The 22,190-nt window shown below is 43.6% G+C and overlaps 1 long non-coding RNA gene across 1 annotated transcript; it reads right to left on the reverse strand.

Moving 5' to 3' along the window:
* Positions 1-946: 946 nt before the first annotated feature.
* On the reverse strand, positions 947-21,461 carry LOC129509868 (uncharacterized). Its single transcript, XR_008664425.1, has 3 exons — positions 21,340-21,461; positions 2,942-3,737; positions 947-1,548 (listed from the first exon to the last, which is right to left on the reverse strand). It is a non-coding gene; the product is annotated as an uncharacterized LOC129509868 (long non-coding RNA).
* Positions 21,462-22,190: the final 729 nt, after the last annotated feature.

The following is a 22,190-nucleotide window of genomic DNA, read 5'->3' on the forward strand; positions in this document are numbered from 1 at the left end:
AGTTGATAGGACAAGGAGAATCAAGGTAACATTGGGGGGCAGAACCCAGATAACAAGACGTAGTTGCCAGATGTAGAAGGTTCTGAGGTTCTATGCAAATTGGACTCTGTAATGAGGTAGGTGGGCAAGAAGTTAAAATATCAGATTTGAAGGTTAAAGATAAAGAGTCTAGTATAGTGGTTAACAAATACGGGTTTGGGGATCCCTGGGTGGCGCAGCGGTTTGGTGCCTGCCTTTGGCCCAGGGCGCGATCCTGGAGACCCTGGATCGAGTCCCATGTCAGGCTCCCGGTGCATGGAGCCTGCTTCTCCCTCTGCCTGTGTCTCTGCCTCTCTCTCTCTGTGTGCCTATCATAAATAAATAAATTAAAAAAAAAAAAAAAAAACAAATACGGGTTTGGAGTCACATGTGTCTAGATTCAGCTTCCAGCTACATAAATTGGAAAAGTAACCTAAACTGAGTTTCTTGTCTCCAAAATGTCAAATGTTACCATACTGACAGGATTCCTATGCACTTGGACTTCGTTTTGGGTTTGGCCAATGGGAACACCAGCTAATGAGAAGGGAAGAGAAGAGAAGGTCTCTCCTCTCCTCAACAAAACATCGTTACTCCTCTCCAGGTGGCCTGCTCTATAATACTGACTTCCTTTCCAGATTCCGGGACCCCCTCTGTCCCCTGTCCCTTTGATCTTAGGGATGGGCACAACTCTGCTACTAGTCCCAGGATCCTTGGAAAGAGAAACAGGTAGGCAAGTAGCAGTAGGAAGCACACTGTCCCAGAGATCCTGCCAAAATGGTGGATCAGAAATCCCAACCAGTAAGTCAGGGGTGAAGGTGCACATAATAGCTGCTTGTTGCTAGGAAGCAGAAGACCCAGAATTTGCATGGAAAACAGTGCAAAGCCATACAAATGAAAGGACCATAAAGTCAGCATGAAAGTGAGATAAGTTCGCAGTCTGCTTAGGAGCTCTTTATTCCCTTCCTGTGGAGACAGGAAGCTGTTCCACCATCCATCCTGCACGCAAAATAAGAAAGGCAAATAGTAAGTCACAGGGGTGAAAGGTAGAGCATAGGAATACGGTCAATGGTATTGTAATAGTGTTGTAGGGTGATAGGCGGTAGCTGTTCTTGTCGTGAGCACAGCATAGCGTATGGACTTGTCAATCACTATGCTGTACGTCTGAAACTAATGTAACACTGTACATTATACTTCAGTCGGAAATAAGGAAGAAAGGAAAATGGCAGCATCTGTTTGGAAAAGGAGCAAGGGGGAGTACAGATGGCTAATTCTGACAGAAGATTTAGAGCACTGGTCACGTTCCTTGAGTCCAATGATTCAGATGCTTTCAAAACTGAGCTGAGTTTCTTGGCCGGGCTGTTTATGCCATCCAACCGACTAGATTCCAATCTCCTCTGGTCTTTGGTGCCAGGCTCTGTCTCAGCCCAGATGTGCATGGTGTTCAGGTCAACATCCCACAAGAGGAGGAGGCTAGTAAGCTCCCCCTTCTCCCTGAAGCTGGTAAGGCCTGGGCGGGTGCTTCTCATGTTCCTGTTGTGAAATGGAATGTACAAACAGGGGATGTGATTCATGTCTGTAGACACATAGTATTCCTGACAGCTAATCAGGAAATGCCTCTTTATGTCTGGTCTTGTAAAGCCTCTTCAAAAGTTTGATAGAGACTACATGGGAGCAATCATTTTAAAGTGAGCACTTGTTATCTCTTTAAGGGCTGATGTCTTGGAACCACCACATCAGGTTCTGAGAAAACTTTACATCCCCCTCCCCTACCTCTGCCCAATCCTGCTATGCCACCCCCTCTCATCGCCAACCCACGAGCGTGTACACACACACACACACACACACACACCAAAATACTTTGGAAGAAATGTCACACAACATGAGGCATACTTCAAACTAAAGTATGTTGTTTGCTTTCAAAGCAGACTAACAGTTTCTCTTAATTTGTATAAAATAGAGAGAAATATTTAAAGGGCTTGTAAGAACAAATAAATCCAGCTCTCATCTGGTGCTCAACAAATAAGGAAGAGGGGGATAGGTAGGGAGAAGAGTTATTTATAAATCATGTGCCTTTAACAACTTGAATTGAGGCTTCCCCAAAAGGAAATGAAAACTGCTCCCCGCCCCCCATTCAGAGAAGAAAAACTAATTATTTTATTTTATTCATTTACTTAATTATTTATTTTGCAAAGAGGCACCTAAATTAACAAAAGGACCAGATGTCAAGGAAATATAAGATCTTCATGGAAAGATCATGGCATTCACAATTTCCTGGTGGCAACAGTTTACTGGAAAGGATTCTTTAGACATCTTAACAAAAATGAAAGTGTGTATTTTAATGAACCTAGGCCAAGGGAAGCTATGAGTACAAATCCTTTCCAGGGTCAAAGGGGATCAAGACTTTTGCTCAATGAGTAAATAGTGTTTGACTGGTTGACTAATGAGGATGTATTTTAAATTCCTCAAGATTTAACAAGACAACAAATTAGACTTGTTTAGATTTCTCCTTTGGACGACGGAAGAACACTTTGACACCCTCCCCTCTGGAAAGGATGGGTGGGGGCTCCTTCCACTAATTCCCAGACTCCTGAACCCTCAACCTGAAGTCACACACAGCTCAGGACATACAGAGGGAGCCTCTAAGTTGGGAGACATTTACTCAAAGCCTTCTCTGAACTATCAAAAGGGGAGATATAGGAGCTTTTGGGTAGAACCTAATATCCCCCTCCCCCAGCAAAAGAAGAGGTGAATTTTGCTTCTCTGATCAGAGGGGCAGTTTTTACTCCTTTTAGGGAACCTCTGTTCAGGTTGTTTAAATGCACAGGAGGTACAGATGACACTCCCCATCTGTGCCCCCTCCCCTTTATTGAACATGATGGAAACAAATGAAGTCATCCTTCTCTCATCTGCTCAATTTACTCACCATGTCTGGCCAGTCCTTCTTTGGAAGGGTGGTTCCAGCTCGCTCTCTCTCTCACCTCAGCCTTGGTATTTTGCACAAGCTTGTTTTAACAGCTCTCTTCTCTTGAGTCCTTTCCTTTCTTCCTGATGTCTCCCCCTTCCCAACACTCTTCTTTCATTTGTCGGTGCCCTCCACAACTACCATGATGAGGTCCTTTGTTTCCACAGAGTATAGATTCCTCTTCATAGCTCTCAAGACTTCCTCATTCCTCCTCAACCGCCTCACGATCCGCTACCACGCTATCACTATTATCGACTACTTCCTAGACCACTCTCCTTGGGTTAGATTGGTTTTCTCTTCCACCGGCTGGCCTTCTCTCTGTCTACCTTCTCTTCCTCCCTTGACCTCCTCTCCAACACCATCCCTTACCTCTCTCTTCAGAGCACTCCTCCCCACCAAAAGCCCATTGCTCGATGACTTCTTTCTCATATTCTTCCCTTTCTCGAAGCTCTGCCAACATGTAGGGTTTGTAGTGCTGAGTTTAGCACCGGATTCAACATACCTATGGAGCATTTTCAAACTGCCCCATTTGTGTGAATCCTGTCTTCCACTAATACGATAAGCTTTTCAAGGACAGGAAGTCCATTTCCTCTGCTTACATGCATTTTGTGGCTAGAAAAAGCTTAGAAGAAAATGCATGATTCAAGCGGATCCATTGACACCATCTGTGTGGTGGAAAGGCCTTCCGAGTCAGACAAACTCGATGCTGCTGTCTCCTCACTGTGTAGTTGAAACCTCTGAGTCTCAGCTTTTTTACCTGCAAAATGGGGACACAGAGTTACTAAAAGTACTGAATGTCATAAAATATGTAAGGCTTCTTAATACTGTTTGGCCTATAATTAGATATCCAATAGATGGTAGCAATTTAAATTACTATTGAGGCTCTGGAACAGGTAGGTGGCAAGATTCAGTTCTGGAAGTGAGTAGGATCACAGTAGGAGACCTTTGACCCTCCATCACTGACAAGGAGAGAGGAAGCACGTGCAGGCTTACGGTCTGATCAGCCCCCTTGATGGGCTTTGTTTACCTGTCTGGAGAAGATTTCCTTTATAAGGTGAGAAGGAAAGCTTGTCCAGATGGGACCAACAAAGCAGAGGCCCTGTGCTCCTTGCCTCAGAGATAATGCAGGACCCACGTGCAGAACTCAACATTGTCATGTAAGAGCAATGATCCAGAGATGAGGAGCAGACATTTGGCCTTGGCAGAGAGATTCTCCAGGAAGCAGGAGCTAGGCTGGCACTTGACCCGTAAGGAAAGGCTCCATTGATTCTGCAACAACCTGGATGCTAAGAGGCACAGAGAAATATTAAGGATATAATGGTAGCAACAGATTATTCCCCAGTGCTTACTATGTGCCTGCATTGCTCTAAGAATTTCTACACAAAAACCTCTTTAATCCTCACAACAGCTCTATCAGGGAGCTACTATTGTTGAGCTGGATAGTCCCTGTCTACCCATCTGCCATTCTCCGCCTTTCTGTTCTCTGCTTTGTACCCCAGAAGCTAGCTTTTATGGATGGCTTCAGTCTGGCTCCCTTGCGCTCTGGATTCCATTTGGGTTCAGCCACTGGGGACTCCAGCAGGAGGCACCAACATCCATGAATGGACATAATAGCATCAGGCCTATGTAATGTCAGTGGCAGTGTTCCTCCACTGAAAATCCCCTACAGGCAAATCTGTACTTACTCGCCATTCTGGTAACACCCCATGGCCCAGTGACAGCATTGGCTCCCTGGAGTTGCCAGGTCTGGGGTGCTTCACTACCCCTTGCTGGTTTCCCCTAGTCCTGCCCATTTTGGCAAGTAGTCTCTTTAATAAACTCCTCAATTTGAGAATGAATCTGTTTCTTGCTTGGACCCGGACTGATAGAATTATTGTCCCTCTTTTACAGATGATGGCACTGGGTGCCGGAGAATTTAAGTATTACCAAGAAATAGTGGAGCTGGGACTCAAACTAGGCCCCCAGACAACCTGATCTCTGAATTGTTTATACATTTTCCTACCAATGCAGTTTATGAGATGCCCAAGAGGTGATCCAGTGGCGGACTCATGATTGCAGCCTTGTACGACATAGACACCCTACCAGGCCATGTCCCCAAATCAGGCTGTCCTCTTCTCCATGCTCCAGGCCACATAGCTCAGATTCTGGATGGAGTGACTCACTGGCAACTGCCTCTCATTCCAAGAAAATTACAAGCCTCTTCCCAAGCCATTGTCAATTCAGAGTTTTGTTGTTGCTGTTCCTCCTTGCTGACCAAAACTCTTTAATTTACAGGTTTAATGAACAATCTGAAGTCCATAGTTGCTTGAAATTCTCGCATGACTCTTGTGAAGAGCTAAGTCTATGCCTTCAGCTTTTGTCACCTGGAACGACACCCAGTTCTTCATCTGCTCATTGGGAAGGATCTGGACATGGAAAGTGACCCAGCGCAGCATCTGAGTGGGTGTTCAAATGCCAGGGAATCCAGAACCACATGGTCCACTGAAGAACTCAGCCCAGGTCACCTGGGATCTGATTAGCTGGGGAAGCTATCTATACGGGGGTTTCATGTGCACACTACTACTGGCACGATGGACCCCACTGCCTCCAGCCACCTGCGAGTGGTGGCCTCTGAAGAAGTGGCCTTTAACACCAACAGAAAGTGCCAGCCATGTCATAGCCGACAGACATGCCAGCCTGAATCCCCACTGCAGTGCCCAGGCCGAACCACCTCCTCCTGTCTGAGTGGTTTGTGTTTAGCCCAGTTCAGACTCCAAATGGGACTGCAAGGCTTTGGAAGAAGTGGACAGAAGACAGAGGGAGGACAGAGAAGGAGATTGCCACAGCCTCCCTAGGCCTATTGCAAGGCGATAGGACATGTGAGGCTTTCTTGTTTATTCATAATCTCTTTTCCTTTCTCTGAGGATGAAGATAATCCACAAAGATCCTAATGACACTTTGGGTGTGGAGGAAATCAAGACTTTTGTTCCATATGGGAGGCAACTTTTCATTTGATTGGTAGAAACCATTAAAGAATAGAAGCGATTTTGCTTTCCACATCTACTTTTTAATTTTTTTTTTTTTTTTGAAGGAGCAGGGAGGTCTACTTTGAGTGTCATGGAATCACAGGCTTCTCAAATGTGAAAAAAATAAAATGTTAAATGGGTAGGTTCACATCTCACTGGAAAAGAAGAGAAAACAAAGAAAGAAAAGAGAAGACGTCCAGATGAGTGCCCGCCAACTCTCCCACAGAGATTTATACCAAATGAAGTACTATTCTGTAAATAATTAGCACTCGGCCGTAAGAGTTTGTGAAGGTGGAATTATCTGATTTGGGGGCTGCTTTTATGGATCCCTGGATTCTTTTCCTCCTCTCTGGCATCTTTATATTTATGAGCCAATTCTTTAATTCACATGTAATTGTTAAAGGCAAGGACTCTGAGGCCAGGATTCACATTCTGGCTCAGCCCCTCGGAGTTTGAGTTTGTCTGGAAGCTGACAAGAAGTCATGTCATGATTTGGGTATAAGTGGCTTATTTGAGAGCTAACATCAGGAAGCATCAGTGAGGGAGTGTGTATGGGGGGTGCGATGCAGGAAAGGGGAGTGGGCCATGCAGTGTGCTTAGGGAGCACACACCCCTAGGGAGTGTCTGGGGTTCTCTCTAAAAGGACATGCTTCGGAGGCAAGGAAGTTGGGCATTTCTCTACCAACTCCCATCCTCTATTAGTTGAGGGCTGCCCTCTGGCCTGTGAACTCCCTGGAATTTCTGGCCAGAGAAACCCTCAGGCAAAACTGGGGATGTGCTTGCCTGCCTGGGACCAGTGGGAATGGAGAGGCTGTGAGCGGAAAACCAGCAGCATCTGCAATAGCCTACCCCTGTCACTACTCAGATCCATGCATGCATCTTTTTTGTCATTGAGTTTTTAAGGTGGCTGGTCACAATTTTCAAGAAAAAAAATTATAACAGGCATATGAGTGAGACAAGCTACAGTCCCTTCTATTGCAGTAAAGACCTAAGCTTTAATTCTGCTTTCATTATCTGGCTCCTCTCCTCCCTGCCTTGGGTTCTCCTATCCCTCAGCCAGTCCTTCTGCTGGTTTAGGTTTTGTGCCCAGTCAGATAAGCTAGACCTTCACCCCAAGGGGTCTAAAGGTCAGGTTTCCACGTCCTCATCAGGCTGCGGTTGCTGCAGTTGCCCATTCATGATACGGAAGCATCAAAGGGGGGAACCAGGATGCCCTGTGAGTTCCAGACATATTTCTTCCTGTTCCCACCATGCAGAAGTAAGCCTGCTTCCTTGGGATCATCAGGGTCAATTATCCCTGCCAGTATAAAAACTTTTTAAGTTTTTTGGCTTGCTGGGGGGAGTGCTTTGTTGGCTCTGCTGGTTAAGCATCTGTCTTCAGCTCAGGCAATGATCCCAGGGTACTGGGATGGAGCCCCTAGTCAGGCTCCCTGCTCAGCGAGGAATCTGCTTCTCCTTCTCCTCACCACCCCCTCCCCCGCTCATGGTTTCTCTCTCTCTCTCTCTCTCTCTCTCTCTCTCTCAAATAAGTAAATAAATAACATACTTTTATTTTTATTCTTTGGCTTTCTGGACCACTGACCCAAAAAGTTTAAAATCACCAGATGACAGACATAACCTGAGATTTATTTAGTGAAACTCTGATTATGTTCCTCTGTTCCGACATTCCTCCCACCTCCCACTCACTGTTAGGAACCAACAATCTTTAGTCCAGTAGAAACTAAAGTTGTGAAATCAAGAAGCACAAACTCCCCGAGGAGGTCACTAGGAATGGTGGTGAGAGGGCCACTCACTACTTTTATTTCCTGGATCGGTGTACTCTACCCACCAAGGACATGGTGCTGGATAGCATCTGGAAGACCAGCGTCCCAAGCCTATGGCATGTCATCCCCAGCTAGCGTCTTACCTAAGTATTTATGAGGCCATTCCAAAATTCTACCAAGCCAGCGGCCTCCAGATGATGTGCTGTGTGGTAGGATCGGTAGATCCAGTGGCTGTGTAACCACTGTCTTGACTTCACTGTAAAGTGGTTCCTGTGGTGTGAGATGATATTATGTGGGTTCCCATGCTGGTAAACTAGATAGTCTGTGAGTCCTTGGATAAAGGTACTGAGGGAGGCACTGTAGACAAGGAAGGTAAACCTGTCCTCAGTGTGCGTAAGTCTCTGTCTCCTTCTGAGGGAGACGGGCCCACCAGCAGTAAGTTGACTCTTTATAGGATGGAACAAACCAGGGCTGAGCACCAGCACTGTCACTAATAGGTCAGGTCAGTCACTGAGGTGCAGCAGGGGCGAGAAACACCTTGGTGAGAAGGATCCTGTGCTGTTACTTCCATCCCTGTCACTCTCACAATCAAATGACAGCAGCCTCCCCTCTAGCTGTAGACGATTGTGAGTCTCTCTACACGCCAGCATAGAGGACACTTTACCTTCTCATTCTTCAGGAATATGAATCTGTTACCTTCCTTCTTCAGAGTCAACAACAGACAACCAAATCCCTAGTCTTTGTAGTTACTGTTGTCCCCAACTCTCTTAAGGGCTAGAACTGTCCCATTAGCTGGAGTATCCCTTTCTACTGGTACACCATCTCAATCTTTCACAGGTGAGAGTCTATAAGCTCCACCACCAAGGGTTTTTATCACTTCACTTACTACCAACAAAGGATTCTCATTACCTCCCTGCCAGTGAACTATCAGGTTCCAAATCCATTTGTGGGGCCGTTTTCTAAGACCACTTCCAGTTCATTGAACTGTCTTGGTTTGAGTCTCCAGAAATAGATTCCAAGACAGATATTTGAGTGGAAATATTTTATGTGCGAGATGACATCAGGAAGCATCAGTTCGAGAGTGATAGATGGAATAGAAGACAGCAAATACAAAGTGTGTTAAGGAGCTTTTTAACATTGTGGGCAGATGCAGCTCAATCCCGGGGGGACCTCAGACACCATACGGAGAGAGCATGCTACAGAATGTCTACTCAAGGGGAAAGTTTGCTGGGGTCTTTAACCACCAGTTTCATTGGTTGAGCTCTACCTGAGGGGTGGTACTTCCCTGGAACTCCCAACCTGCCCTGGTGCCTGAGCCAAGCCTGCTCCTGTGGCCAGAGAAAGGCATCAGGTAGAGAATCCCAGAGTTCCTAGTAGGAAGCTGCTATTGCAAATGGGAACCATGAATGCTGGGAGTTTATGGGTGGGGCAGGAATGGCCTGTCTGATTTTGAGCAAGTTACTTAACATCCCAGTGCCTCCCTTATCTGAGGATAATAATAGTATTTCCTACATAAGGTCATATTGAAGCCTAAATGGGAGGTTCTAAAGTGTGTAGAATAACATCGGCCAAAGTGAGCAGCAAGTGGTAAATTCTCTCCTTCGGGATCCGCATTCAGAGCATAAAAACTAATGCTGGGCTTCCATGATGGAGCCCCGGGAACGACAATCCTTGGTAGTCTTCAGCTTCAATTAGATTGAATGCTTCAAGCTAAGGACCAAAGCTACAACGTTATCTTCCTTTGCAACTGAAGTGACTGGTTCCCAGAGAAGAAGAGAGAGAGATTACATGGGCGAATTACTGTTTGCTAAGAAACATGAATTCCCGCTACAGGATAAGTCCCACAGCTTTGGTCTAAAGTTCCTATCCTTGTTAGTGATGTTAGCTCCTCCCCATCACCACAGCTGTGGAGTCTGGGTCAAAACTATACAAGAGATGGAGGCCAGAAGACCTGAGTTCTAGACCCTGCTCTGTCATGAACTCATTATCACACACTGTATTTCTCAACCTGTCTGGATCTTAATTCTCCTATCCATAAAATATGAATAAAATCAGGGCACCTAGGTGGCTCAGTCACTTGAGTGTCTGCCTTCGGCTCAGGTCATGATCCCAGGATCCTGGGATCATGCCCCACATGGGGCTCCCTGCTCAATGGGGAGTCTGCTTCTTTCTTTCCCTCTCCCCCTCCCCTTGTGTGCACTCTCTCACTTGCTTGCTCTCTTTCTCTACATCACATAAATAAATAAAATCTTTTAAAATATATGGATAAAATAATACCTCTATTCATTACCTTATTGATTAGAGAGTGTGTGTATGTGTGAAAGATTCTCAAAGTTTAAGATGCTATTTTAAATGAATTTATATTAAACATAATTGCTAACCCTCCAAGAGGTAAAATCTGGACCTTGAATGTAGCTTTTGGAGAAAAGCATCTTTAAGAATCACCTCTGGCCCGGGGACTCTCGCTTTTGTTCTGGCCCCTGACACCTGGCCTGGCCAGACCTCTTGTCTCCCTTTTCACCTACAGCTACCTCCCCCAGGCTCTGTCTAGATCTCCAGCCATTCTGGAGATTCTGGCCATTGACCTGGCCATTGACCTCATTCTGGCCATTGACCTCATTCCTATGTTTGTACCCCCCATTTGGTGTATTGCCCTGAGAGTATCTTGTGTCACATCCCAACACTGCTTCTCCCTTGAGGCCCCAACTTCACCCTCTGATTTGAGCTTGAATATCCTGTCTTCCTGCCTGAATTCTCCTTCCTTTGTCTAACTGTCTACACTAGGAGGCTTAACTCTGCCGTTAAGCACTTTTTAGAAATATAGATTAAAAATATGAAGGAGAGAGTATGATTTTTAACCAGTTCACTTGAGCCCCAGAGTCTGATTTCCAAATTATAAAAAAGAAAATAAATCAATTGAAAGAAAACATAGAGTCCAGTTTATAAGTCACAGTCTGCCAGCCACAACTACTAGAACTTCATTTCTCTTCCAGAGCATCTGGACACACCATGCAAAGGGAACCCATACTTGAAGGTAGCTAAAACTTAAACCACAACAAAAACTCATGTATTTGGAGTTGATTTTGAATTAGCAAACAAGAGGATTCAGGGCAAAAAGCATGAGACTAGGGTCCTGGCTCATAAAGGGGCCCAGTAATATTGTTGAATGACAAAATGAGAATATGTGATTTTTAGTGCAAGTTTCATTGATAATTATTTACCATATGGCTCTGAATAAAGGGCTTCACCCTGGGCATCCCTGTGGTCCCTTCCAGATCTAAAATTCTCTTCAGTGTCACTGGGCTAAGGTTCACAACTATACCACTAAGGTCACAGAGGTTTCCTTCAGTTCTCTGCTCAAATGTCTCCTTGTCTGAGAGAGTTTTTGTGATAATTCTGTATTAGGTAGTGTCTGCCTCCCTCTCCCGTCACTCTCTGTCCTTACTCTGTTTAGTTTTCCCTCCTAGCACTATCATGTATCTATTCGTTATTTGTTTATCGTCTGTCTCCTGCCACTAGAGTTTAAGTGCCTTGAGAGTAGAGATTTTATCTTTTGTGTCCATAGCTGTGTCCTAGCACCTGGCACAACACCTGACACACAAGAGGCTCTTGATACATACTCATTGAATTAATGCATGATCTAAACCAGCTACAGACTATAATCTGGGGAAGAGCATGCACCCTATTCAAGAAATTGAACTTTTCAAATGCTTTTGACTCTGTTTCAGAATTACTTATTTGCTTTGAAATTGATGCAGCTAATGGCAAATCACTTTTCTCCTTTTTTAAGACCAAATCCCCCACAACCGTTACTCAGGCAATGCTTTGCAGCCCTAATCCCAATTATTCTTCATCTTGAAGGTAATCTGATTGCACACATTTATAACAATTAAAGTTCACTTTTATTTATTCAGGCTGGTTTTCCCTGACTATGATGCTCCAAATTCACAAGTTTGGTAGCAAACCATGTATTGCTACATGCTGGGCTTCTGTGCCATGTGAGGACCTGTTCTAGAACAAGAACATTGAGTGCTTCAGTTCTGTACTGAAAACTACTATATTTGAATCTTGGCTTTGCTACTTATTACGTGTGTGATTTGGAGCAAGTTACTTAGCCTTTCTGTCTCCTTTCATCATCTGTAAAATGGGGATAATAATCTGTTTCTTTCTCCAGTTGCCTTTACCATTCTGTATCTGCTCTGTGTCCTGAGAGGCTGACCTTTAGAGACTTCAGCCCCGAGGCTCCTTTGGGTTAGGCCATAGGGAGGCCCTGGGCAAGAGATTTAAGGACAACAAGAAAGAAGGTTGGAATATTTATCCTCCATGCCATCCCTCCTTACCAGGATTTAGACAGGAGCTGTCTTCCTTGACCATGGCCATAGCACCCAATAAGCTACCTGTCTGCCACAGCTAATGATGTCACCCAGTTCTGGTGACTCTGTCCTTTCTCCTCCCTCATTCCAGCAAGGGACATTAACAGCTTCCTGTTCTTGCTGGTTCCAGATGTATCTATATTCCTTGAAGACCCTATCTACACCTCTGAAAGTAGTCCCTTCATTAAAATCTCTTTCAGTTAATCTTTTGAGCTGTGCTTTCCACTTTCTGCCAAATCCTCACCAAAGGAGCTTGAATACATGTATTAAATGTGTAAAAACATGTAAAAACTAGAACATTGCCTGATATATTATAAGTACTCAGTTCATATTAGTGATTATTATCCACATAACTAGACAAGGAAAAATCACACGAGACTATATATGTGAAAATATTGTTCAGAATTGACCTACATTCTGTCCAGTGGGGAAAAAAGTGGGATTATATACAATCTTTTGCATATGACCTTGAGCAAGTTACGGAACCTCCCAGAAGCTCACGGTTTCTGTGAGAAGATGATGTATATGACAAAGAGAGGCCTACTGTCTGGTAACTATAGGCACTCATGCATGTTAAGCAGTTGAGGGTCTGGTGCCAGCTTGACAGGCTCCAATCTATACATTGAAGGGACCCCACATTTGTTTAATGCTCTGTAGAATCTTGAAATTCTTTTTTTTTTAAGATTTTGTTTATTTATTTGAGAATGAGAGGGAGAGAGAGCGCCTGAGTTGGGGGGGGCAGAGGGAGAGGGAGAAGCAGGCTCCCCACTTTTGTACAGGCTTCCACAAATTATGTAGCCAGTCCATGAGGAAGGGCTCACTTTATTTTTCAGATCATTGATGGCACTCTGTAGTTGACAATTTTGGGGGGGTGGGGGGGGTATAAAACATGGATTCACCAACATCTATGGAGAGGAAAATGAGACTCTTAAAAGGTGATCTCTGGTGTTGAGACTGTATTAATCAATCAATAAATATTTGCCAAAGAGCTCATATGCATTAGATGCTGTGCCAATACCTTTTGAACCTCAAATTCCCAGCTCTGCAGTTCCAGGCTGAGTTGATCAACACGTGACAGGATGGAACTGCCCTTGCCATGAACCTTTCAGTCATATCTGCGGTATCTGAGTCTTGGGGGAAAAAAATTAGTCTCTTATTTCATCACGGAACTGTGACTTGGATTTGGACAGTGAATCATAGAAACTCAACAAGATGAACTGGCCACTAAAATCCTCCAATTAAAGGATCCCAACTCTACAAAACTGAAAATACAAAGAAGCACCTAGAAGTCTTATTTCCTGGAGGTAACAGTTTGCACCCACTAGGGTGCTGTGACCTTGACGGAGGGTGGAGTAAATGCAGAACATAAATGTGTCCACTTAAGGAAAATAATAACTCTGCTAGGCATCGGGCAAGGCAGGAGTGCTTACGGGACACCCTGATAGTAGCGTACTAATGCGTGCAACCCTGGGAAACGCTCTTTGTTCATCCCACAAGCCTGAATGAAATACGCCTCCCAAACAACGGGCAGCAGTCAGCACATGCTAACATCTCAGGTGAAGGAAGAAAGGCTAAGAAACGGGTCTTGTATGTCTGGCTGGAGTCTAAAGGGATTCAATGGAGCAGAATCTAGGAGCTTAGCTTTGTGGTAAGAGATAGGCTTTACTTTCTTAAAAACGAACCATTAAATCAGAACATTTCTCACAAGTAACACGCACATGCACACAGAGCCAATGTGCCCTCCTTTACAACATGAATTAAAGTCTTCTCTAAGATACAATGAAGTAAGAGAATTGAGGAAAATATAGGGAGTGGCACATGGAGAGCTGATAGAGAAGGTAGCTTTTTTTTTTTTTTAAGATTTTATTTATTTATTCATGAGAGAGGCAGAGACACGGCAGAGGGAGAACCAGGCTCCCTGCAGGGGACCCCAGGATCACAACCTGAGCCTAAGGCAGACACTCAACCACTGAGCCACCCAGGTGCCCCAAGAAGGTAGCTATTTGTCTAAGTCATTCTAAAGACAAAGAAGTTAGTATTAATCTCTATGATTTATAAATTCTCCAGGTGGTTTTCTCATTAGGCTGTGGGTTACTCAAGGTCAATGCTTGATACAGGGTCGGTCTCCATATGGGTTTAGACTGGAAGAAATAATGTAACGCAGTGATCTTTTCACCTTTCTGGAAACAGGACTGGCACCAGTATGTAACATCTTTTCCCCTTCAGATTGTCTTGGATATTCTGCTGTAAATGAATAAAGGTGTTAGAGGAGAGCTCAAAGGCACAGAGCATGATATATTCTGGGCTTCAAAGCCTACAGTGCTGTCTCTAGATGGCAACCAGGAGATAGGTTTAAGCAAGCTCCTGCAGTTGGTTATCTTAAACAACTTTTGGGAGCAGGTCCTGGAGAAAAAAGGACCCAAGCCCGGCTACCAATCAGGGAGCAACAGCCTTGGAAAACCCCAGAGACAGACAGGGGTGGGGTAGCTCTCACGGACAAAAGGTCAGTGATGACTCAAAAAGGCAGCCTCATCAACATGGCTGTGCTAACTGCTGTTTATTGTCAAAGTTACCGGGCGGTGGCTGTGGGTCTCTGTAGTATGCAATGAGAGATGAGTGTGATACTTCATATATTAACAAACCATCTGATAATAAAGAGTGCAATAAATATTTTTTGAGTGAATGTTGTTGAGTAGGCAGGGCTGTAAGAATTCATATCTTCATGATTAAAAATGCTAGTCTGTCAGTACAGGTTAATTCTTGTCATAAAGACTGGAATAGCCCACCCTGTGTTGGAGGCTAGGGATTCTCAGTCTGCCTTCCCTGGGGGAGGCAGTGGTTCTTGTCCTCCTTCTGTTCTTTACTTTCCCATCGTTTTTTTTTTTTTTGTTTTTTTAAGATTTTATTTATTTAGTCGTGAGAGACACAGAGAGAGAGGCAGAGACACAGACAGAGGGAGAAGCAGGCTCCCTGCAGGGAGCCCGATGGGGGACTCGATCCTGGATCCCAGGGATCACGCCCTGAGCCGAAGGCAGATGCTCAACCTCAACCGCTGAGCCACGCAGGCATCCCTACTTTCCAGTCTTAACTTTTCTTCCCCCTCCCTTTCTGAGAGAGGAGCTAGTGACAGAATCAGGGTTAAAGTTTATTTTCTCTGTAAGGTGAAGAGAAGGAAGAAAGGCCCTCAACATCACTTACCTCTTTTCCCTCCTCCTTGTGCTATCAACACCTATGCCTACAATCTCCATCTTCTTCAATAGCTCAGTATCCATCTTCTCCTTCATATCCTCTTGTTTTTCCATCTCTACCTCTTTCATCTAATTGGTTTCTTTCATACTCAATGTAGGGTATTGTTGATTAAGCTAAACAAGGTCATATGAACATGCACATTTCATGTTTTCCAACAGATTGGATATTATTTTATTAATGACAATACTTAAACATATTTTTGCCACTACTCTCTTGTTCTGACATCCAGGGGTACAGTCCTTGGTCTCCTCTATTGTTTCCAAAATTGAATATTAGGGTTTCTGTCATCAAAGTGTTTCATCATATTTTTCTACATTACCATAAACTATTGTTACATGAAAATAGAAATAACAAGCACTAAGGAGGTTTAAAAGAAGGAGAAATTGTTGTGAGCAGGGAAGCTTGTACAAGACTTTCCATAGAAAGGCAAATTTGAACCTTTAAAAATGTGTAGGGTTTGGGCAGCCCTGGTGGCTCAGCGGTTTAGCGCCGCCTTCCTCCCAGGGCGTGATCCTGGAGACCCGGGATCGAGTCCCACATGGGGCTCCCTGCAGGGGGCCTGCTTCTCCCTTTGCCTGTGTCTCTGCCTCTCTTTCTCTCTGTGTGTCTCATGAATAAATAAATAAAATCTTTAAAAAAGAAATGTGTAGGGTTTGGGATGCCTAGGTGGCTCAGTGGTTAAGGGTTTGCCTTTGGCTCAGGGTGTGATCCCGGGGTCCAGGATGGAGTCCCACATCGGGCTCCTTGTGGGGAGCCTGCTTCTCCCTCTTCCTGTGTCTCTGTCTCTTTCCCTGTGTCTCTCATGAATAAATAAAATCTTTCAAAAAATAGAAAAAAAAATAAAAATATGTAGGGTCCAAGTTGTCCAAGAAGAAGGAGAGAATTTTAGGTGGAAGAAATGATGTGAAACAAGCCAGAAATGTATAAGGTGTGAGAGAAGGAAAAAAAGTAGACTGATATGAATGAAGTTCTATGTAGGGCTAAGATGAAAGATGAAAGATGAAAACTAAGGTTTTCACTAAGATGAAAACCGTATCGAAAGGCTAAATTGTGGATAGTGTTGAATATCAAGCCAAAAGTTTATAACTTTACCTTTACCTTGACCCAAATGGTTTTGGATACAAACAACAGAAAACTACACAAAGTAATGTAAGCCCAAGGGAATGAGTTCACCCAAAAACAAAGGGACCTGGAGGAACCCGATGGCAGAGTGAGCAACTGGGTCAGCCCAAGGGCTAGAACTAGGAATGAGAAGCTCTCAGGAGCTAGTGCCACAGGCTTCCTAATTGGGACCCCTCAGCTCCAACCCAGTCATGTCCTTTCTTCACCTTGGGTTCTCTCTGTGTCTTATCCTTTCCCCTCTGCAAAACCGATTTCTTTTTGTTCCCCATGAATATATAAGACGATCCACCCCACATCTCCCAAGTTTACATCTCCGTTCAAACAACAGCAGAAGCTACCAGCATCTTTGACTTCCAATTCCAAATTTCTGTGAAAGAGAATCTGCATGTCTATTCCTTGTACAATGGGAGAACTCATTGAATTAACATGAGTCCTGGGGCCCACATCTGGGATAAAGGAACTCTCAGAGAAGAATATAGGACTGCAGCCTGGACAGATATCCTAAAGGTTGTTTTCAATAGTTTTAGAGCCACGTGAATGTTTTGGTGGTGAGGAAAAACACAATCAAAGTGATCTTAGGAAGTTTCACCAGGGAGTAGAATGGGTTAGAAGGGAATATTCTGGAAGCAGGAAGATCAAAGAGGAGCTATTTGAATCAAAGCATTGAGAGTTTGATATAATGTGGCTCTGGCCAACCTGACGACTATTATCTAGAAAAATAAAGTTGGTTCAACCAATACAACTCTGCATTAGTCATGAGAAAAACATTTATTTCATAGGTCAGAGCTAAGCCTGGGTATATGTAAGCTATATAATACTTACATGCTGGCAGTTGATCTGTCTTTATCCAGTGGTTGCCCAACTTCCTGCTTTGAAGCTAGAACTTGGGGTAACCTAAATTAGTAGGGGGAGACCCATAAGATGGAGTAGGTTTATGCCATCCTATTTAACTACTACGTAGGATGTTATAAATTCTCATTCCCTGAAGCTGGTCAACATTTGTTTTTCATCTGTTGCTAGTTAATTTGATTGGTTAGCTGAGGTCATAGTCGTCAGTCTAAACCCCCACACGGACAGTCAGCTTCATTCTGTCCTTTGACCACTAACCATATCCTCGTGAGGCTCCATCATCAGATCCAGTTATGGCAAGTTTGGGAGAGAGCAAAGACCAAAGCCCTACCCTGGCATTTGAAAAAAAAAAAATCAAAATACCACCACGCCCCTGACATCTTTAGCTTCCTCTTGATCACTAGCGAATGACCTGCCAGTCCTTGTGTTTATAGCAGTAAATGGGATGATCTTCGGTGTTCTGGCCTTCAGTGTTAGATGTTATAGCTCTCTCTCCTATCTCAGACTTGCTTCCACTTGCAATAGAAAAATATTGCTTCGGTATCTTTCTTGTGTATTTTTGACAACTCTGTTAGAACTGAAAACCCTACTCAAACAAACAGAAAAATTGTATGGCCAAAGACCAAAGGAAAGGCATGCCTCAGTTTACAAGGACTGCCATAACGAAACACCACAGACTGGGTGGCTTAAATAACAGATTTTTTCTTTCTTTTTTTTTTTCCAGTCTTGGAGGCTGGAAGTCTGAGATCAAGGTGTGGAAGGTGTGGTTTCTTCTGGGGCTTCTCTGTTTGGCTCGCACATGGGTCCCTTCTATTTGCACTTGCTGGTGTTTCTTCTATATGTCCTAATCTCCTCACACAGACCTGTGTGAGACCTCTCCTCATTTGACCTGATTAGACCTCAATTACCTCTTTTAAGGCCCTATTTCCCAATACAGTTGTATTTTAGAGTATTGGGGATTAAGGCTTCAACCTACAAATTTTGGAGACTGTTTACTCCCTAACAGGTAGCTCTGTGGTTGGTTAATTCAGTGTTTCAGTTGCCTCAGACCCCAGGTATTGCCACCTGTCTGCTTGGTGGTGCTCAACAGGTGGGTTGTATCCTCAAGCTAGCTTCCTTCAGGTTGTACAATGGTGGTTGCAGTTCCAGCCATCACATCCGGATGTGATAATGCCTAGTACAATGACAAATTATCTTTCCCTATGTGTGTCTCTGTATAATTCTTTTCAAAAGGATCCAGTATAGATGTCTCTCTTTTTTTCTCACTAGCCATAATCTCTTTCTGTGTCAGTGCTCACCTGCAAAGGAAAGAGACTGCCATGATTTACTTGACTCAATCACAGTTCATGACCTGGGGCTGGGGCCAGCCTCCCTGGGAGCAGGGGGTTGTTTTTTAAAAAGGGAGATAGTTGCACAAAATCAGAGTCCTCTGAGGACAAAGAAGGGGATAAATGGAAACCAACAATGTCTGCTGCAATAGTTTGCCCATTTGCTTCCCATGGACTATGTTCCTGAATTTCAAGCACCTGAATTTCTATAGTTATAGACCCTGGCGATGGCTCATCTAGGAGCACCAAGTAAAACTAATCTTTGTACCTGCAAAAAAGAGCCCTATTAATAACTATCATTTTCCCTGGGCTCACTCACTTGGAGTGAGCAATCTTTTCCAGCTTATACCTTCTCTACCCTATACCCATGACCCCAACCACAATCTTCACTTTGTCTTTTTGACACAACCAGCGTCTTCTATGAAACTAGCAATCCAGATCTCAGTTGCATGTAGAAGTTGTAACAGACCTCTCTCTAGCTAGCCATTTGGCAAACACTGAGAACAAGAGGAACTGGTCAAGAGAAAAGGGATCACTTAGGACAAATTCATCACCAATATTAAGAAAATAAGGCACCTTGGTAGCTCAGTTGGTTAAGCATTTGCCCTTGGCTTGGGCCATAATCCCAGAGTCCCAGGATCAAGCTCTGCATCAGGCTCCCTGCTCTGTGGGGTGTCTGCTTCTCCCTCTCTAGAGAGAGGCCTCTCCCCTCTGCTCATGCTCTCTCTCACTTTGTCAAATAAATAAATAAAACCTTAAAAAAAAAGAAAAGAAAATCACTTGAAAACTATGTCATGCAATGATGGGATGGGAATCCTCTACTTGTGTTGCTTAACATAGGGCAGGTATCCATACCATTCAGAAACTATTCCTTGGGATCCCTGGGTGGCGCAGCGGTTTGGCGCCTGCCTTTGGCCCAGGGCACGATCCTGGAGACCCGGGATCGAATCCCACGTGGGGCTCCTGGTGCATGGAGCCTGCTTCTCCCTCTGCCTGTGTCTCTGCCTCTCTCTCTTTCTCTCTCTGTGACTATCATAAATAAATAAAAATTTAAAAAAAAGAGAAACTATTCCTTTACTGTTGGTAATTTAACTAAGCTTAGAAGAGCTTTCTACTTTCTTGTCAGTTTCATTCTTGTATTGCCTGCATCAAGAAAGAAGAATCTGGTTCTGCTCGGTTTTTCCCCCAGACTGTCCAAGAACAACTTAAAAATCTAATATGTGCAATGAAAAACACACTATTTTTAATCTTCCATCAGTCTCTTATTCTTTTACAATTCAGCTATTTGACCTAGACATGGCTTTGCTTCCAAAAATGATGATTATTTTGATTTGGTTTTTGATGAAAAAACAGCTATGTGTAAATAAATAATACAAAAAGCTTGCTATCTTCTATCATTTCTATTTAATATTAACAAAGCCTTTCTAAATATGAGCTTGCTATGTCCCTGATTACTTGTTTAAAATCACTTTCCCTAACCCAGCTCTTCTTCAACAAATAGACACTATGGGAGATTTTGCTCTTCTTTATGTACCTATATATTGTTTTCATCCACCTCAACCGATCACCACCTTAATCTACTTTAGGCATTTGTCTCTGATAAGCACAGAGCAGAGAGATGAAAGGAGGCCTGAAGACAGAATGACTTGAGCCAGGAAATGTCAAAGAGAATTGATCACAGGAAGCACTGGTCACTGCGTGGTGGGTAGTGAACCACGTGGCAACCAAAAGAGAGAGGAGCCAGGACAGCAAGGGATCTGGGAACCAAGTCATGAGTTTAAGCAATTGAAGAAATTAGCCTTGAGAGGAAATGAAAGCCTTGATAACCTTTGGGTGTTTTTCATGAAGCAAAAAAGCGAATGACAGTAACCACAGTAAATGCTAAATTTTACTGAGGACTTAATTCAGATGAAGGCTTCAAAGAAGTAAATTATGTCAGATCATGAAAAACAAACATAGCCATCTGAGACTAGAATGAATGGGCTCCCTGGTGAGCTAGTGCCTCTGGGGTATTCAAATGCAAGCCAGCTGCTCACATGTCAATAATGCCCTAGAAAGGACGTAACCTCTTGCAGTGGGATGTTGGACTAAATGGTTTCTAGTTTTCCTTCATGCTGAATCTATGGACCCTTAACAGTTAGGAGATCTATTTGTATTTGGTTCATAGCATTTTCTTAGAAAACATTTGATCCAAGCTACGCTCCCCACCCCCACCCACAATCCACCCCCAATGCCACCTTTCCCATCTTCTTGTCATGCCATGCCCAGCGCTGACAGCAAGAAGGGAGAAGGCTCGGTGGGCAGTCCTTTCCTTCATACACATAGACCTTTCTCCACTGCTCCAGGCAAAATGCCTAGACAAATTCTGTCCCATGTAAACCTTACTACTCCATCGCTGACACCAACAAGATCAGATTTCGTAACCACCAGAAACCTTCTGGTGGGTTTTCCTGACTTTCACAGACTGGCCTCCAATCTGTTCTTTCTTTGAAAAATAAATGCTACTTCATCTTAGGATATGTTCTGTGCCTCTTAGTGATATGTTCTGTAGTTTTAACTGTATCTAGTTGGAACAGAAATTCACCAAATTAATGATCAGAGTTGTATGACTAGTGGTTATAAAACTAAATTGAAAGAGTAATAGAAAAATGGCCTAAGAAAGATTCTTACCTTGGCTCAGAATAGCTGGGTCAGGATGACTTCATGGGTTATTTCACTTGTAATTTCTAGATTGCTGGATAATTTCAATAAAGATGATGCTGGGCAATTACTGAGTCAGCCACACACTTGGGTTACTGCCTTTACGACTTTTACAATAGAGTGGAGAGGTGAGTCACATTTTATTGCAGAGCGCTTATGTCTAATAGAGCTTTAGTCCATCCCACCAATGAAAAAGTCAAATACAAAGAAAAAAATATCCCCAGGAAGACACAATAGAAGGAAAATGATAGAATATCATCTTTATCTCCAAGCTGTTTCATCCTCAAATTATTCTTAACTTATCCATGAATGCTTCAGACAGCAAAGATGATCTCAAAATGTGAAGCATGTTGTTGCCCTCATTTCATGGAATATAGTAAGGCATCTTTTCCTCTTTTTTAAACTGCCAAACTGTGTTGTCTAAATCTTGTGTTAGATCTCTCAGTTGTGAGCAAATGCATAAAAATAGCTTTCCACTCTGTAGCTGGGTCTAAGCCAATTAATGAGAACAAGGAAATGACTCAGTGGAGAGTCTGAGATACTCTATATTTGAGAATTCACATTATCCCTCCACACACACACATACCAATTTAAGAATGGACTGGAGTAAGACCTCAGGAAAGAATATGATGGTCCCCTCACATAGATACCTATCTTCCAAAGAGTCTCCAAAAGACAGAAACATATCCAGTGACAAGGACATGCAAGCAGAGCGAATGCTTCCCCATGCAAACTATATTTCCTAATAATTCCAGAATTATTTTTCAATGTCCCTTCAAGTTCTTTTTATTCCATAAATGAGAGAGCCTCTCAGGGTGATC

This window comes from Nyctereutes procyonoides, unplaced genomic scaffold (assembly GCF_905146905.1).
Source record: "Nyctereutes procyonoides isolate TBG_1078 unplaced genomic scaffold, NYPRO_anot_genome, whole genome shotgun sequence".
In the NCBI taxonomy this organism is placed as follows: domain Eukaryota; kingdom Metazoa; phylum Chordata; class Mammalia; order Carnivora; family Canidae; genus Nyctereutes; species Nyctereutes procyonoides.